We start from the raw sequence: 3,102 nt of genomic DNA, 5'->3' as shown, positions 1-3,102 counted from the left end.
AGTTGTTTTCTTCAATTGCCGAAGCTCTCACCTGTAATGCATTCTCAAGACAGGAATAAGGAACACAGAAGAAATATTCTTCAACTAACTTGAAATTTACATATTGTCACGTATGGGACAACAGAACATGACTTTCTCCAATATGAAGACACACTTTACAAACTTAGAATTGTACAAACATGGCAAGGTATCAGGTTCACCTCATTACTAACTTGGCCAATTTTGAAGGTTCCATAGGTGCGGTAGCTGGCCTGGTCGTGACTCATGAATGGTGAGCCTGTCGAGCTGCAAGAGGCGACTCAGTGACTCACGGTCAGTTGTTGGTCACAGTCCACGGACTCAGGCGAGAGCGAGAGATACTGAGATAAAGCGTCTGAGAGAGTTGAGCGGCCGAGAGTGGAAAAATGCTATTTATACTAGGCAGAAATCAGCAACCCTAACTCAAAACAACGCCGCTTTTGAAATATTTTGTTTTTTAATTACTAAGTGAAATGAATCGTTTTGTCAACAAAACACAAAACACCTATAGAATGAAACAATATTGCCATATCGGTCGGTTCAGTAACCAACTCGGTTTGGAGTTGCAGTTCCGATGGCAGCACTGCACCGGCGTCAGAGCGGGATTCTTCATCTGATCACCGACCTCGGCTCAGTTGGTCGGTGACAGAGGCGGTACGGTTGGATCAGCGCCGGTCAGTTGGGTCGACTCTGGTATCACTTTGCTCACCCCTGATCAACACCGTCAATCTCTGATCTCTCCATGGAGGAAGAAAGGGGAAAAAAAGGAAAAAGAAAAAGAAAAAGAAAGGGAGAAGAGCTAAAGATGAAAAATGAATGTAATGTGTTCGTGCTATAGTGCTACAGGAGGAAGAAGATGAGAGTAAATATTATTTAATTGAATAGATAAATAAAATGTTAATATTTTGGTATAGCTTTGAGCTACAGTGCACAGCCAAAGATGGAGAAATTTTTGGTTCCACCGGGAGGACCACTGATGTGGTCCTCCCTGCTCTTGCCAACCAATTAATAAGTGCCATGTGGCCATTTTTCTGATTCAGGTCCACATCAGCAGCAACCCATGTCCTTTAACTCTGGTTAACAAAACCAAACCATGGTTAAAACAAAACCAAAACTTACCCAGTCGGAAAGCCAAAATCAAACACGCCTCTTTCTTTTTCTCTCCCTCTAGCCCTATTTCCCCAATTCTCTAGAGAAGAAATCCCCATCCCTTTTCGTATGAAATTGAAATTCAAGCCGTGGCTACTACAACAGCAACAGCAACGGCAACAATAATGATAAAGATGAAGATAAAAATAGTGCGATGTCTTTCGCGGAGGCGAGGAGGCTGATGAGATTGGTGAATGTGGAAGCGTGCGAGAGCATGGGCGTCGCTAGATCCGCCGCATTCGTTCAGGTTCTCGACGAAGTCGGCGTCATTCTTCTCTTTCGTGACAAGGTCTACCTTCATCCCGATAAGGTCGAAGTCTCTCTCAACCAGCAGCATCTTTGTCGAGAAGCAAAGATAGGACCTAAAGCCCCCAAGCTCCGATCGGTTTTGGTGGTCATGGGAATTTTGGGTTTTGGTTTTAAGACTCATGCCCCCATTCGATCTTAACAGGGAGGTGGTTTATGAGATGAAGGCATACAGATTTTTTTTTTTTTTTTTTTTTTTTTTTTTTTTTTTTATGGGAATTTGAATGTTGTTGTTGATGCTGCGAAATTGATGTCCCAAAGTTTTGAAGAAAGATTGTATCAGTGGCTTTGAAGGCAATGGTGTGCATTAAGGTGTGTTGGGTGATGCATAGTTGTGTGCGTTGAGGGGTGCACTGGGGTGCACGGGCTGCTGCTGTATTGTGCGTGGGCTGCTGCTGTGAGGTGCGTGGGCTGCTGCTTCAGCATGTACCAAAAAGTTGAGCGCTTGGTTGGGATGGTCAGGGGAAGTTAGTTAGTTAGGCAGTTAGAGCAGGGTTGTTAATCATTGGGTAGTAAATTAGTTAGTTAACATGGATTCTGTTACATAAATAAGTTGGATTGTATTGATGAGGGTCACAAGGAATAACACATTTGATTTCACTTGCTTCCTTTATTGCTCTGTTTTTGGTGTTTGAATCTCTCTGTAAATTTTGTTCATTTTGGCAATAAAATTTCTCAATTCTTGGGCAGCTTGTTGTTGAGTTGGAGCTTGTTCCCAATTAAGGTGCTGATTCATCTTTAAAAAGGGACATGGAAGAAAGAATTCTAAAACATCATTTCCCTCCCAAAACCGGGCCACACACAATATCTAATAACAGGATCATAAGTATATTAAAATAACCACATCTTTGAGCAAAGAAAACAAATTGAACCGTGACTCATCTCTCCCAAGTCCCAACATCTAATAAAAAAAGGCCACATAACAATCTTTTCTTACTCAGCTCCACATCAGTCTTACCCATTAACTTAACTATAATTAAAAAATCAAACCAAGGTTAAATCTCATCTCTACTTATAGACTTACTCACTTACCCGGAGACCCAAAATCAATTAGCCAAAATCAAACCCTGTTAACCCACTGTGTTAGCCACTTCTCACCCAATTTCTGAAACACAAAATTTTATTTTACCCGCTCAATCCTCTTCCCTCTCCCTTCCCGCATCATTGGAGGAGCCTTTCAAACAATCTTATGTTGGGTTTTCTTTCTTCTCCCTTGGATGAATAGTGAGTTGTACTCACTGTAAGCTATGGTTGAAGTAGTTCCTGGAATCCACACACCACCATTGCAACTAACCAATATTGATCAAGGTATGCATGTTACAAAGACTCATTTCACTCTTCAATGTATCATTCTCTTAGCTTTGTTTTGTTTTTATGTAGTTTACACATATAGTATCTTCTACGTGTTTGATAAAAACCCAAGATAAGAAATAATTAAAATAATGAAATTTTTATGTGTTGTTTTCTTTCTATCTAGTTTATAGATATTAAAAATTAAAATTTTATGAGTCTATGGTATGAATCGTTAGAACCCATTCCATACCCCTGCCTACTTTTTGTTTTTGGGTTTATTAGATGCCACTCTGTTTCTTTGTTTTTGAAACAGAGCACAAGTTAAGTTCTAAACGT

The sequence above is a fragment of the Quercus robur genome, chromosome 7 (assembly GCF_932294415.1).
Source record: "Quercus robur chromosome 7, dhQueRobu3.1, whole genome shotgun sequence".
NCBI lineage: Eukaryota > Viridiplantae > Streptophyta > Magnoliopsida > Fagales > Fagaceae > Quercus > Quercus robur.
Note: the sequence above shows the minus strand (reverse complement) of the source record.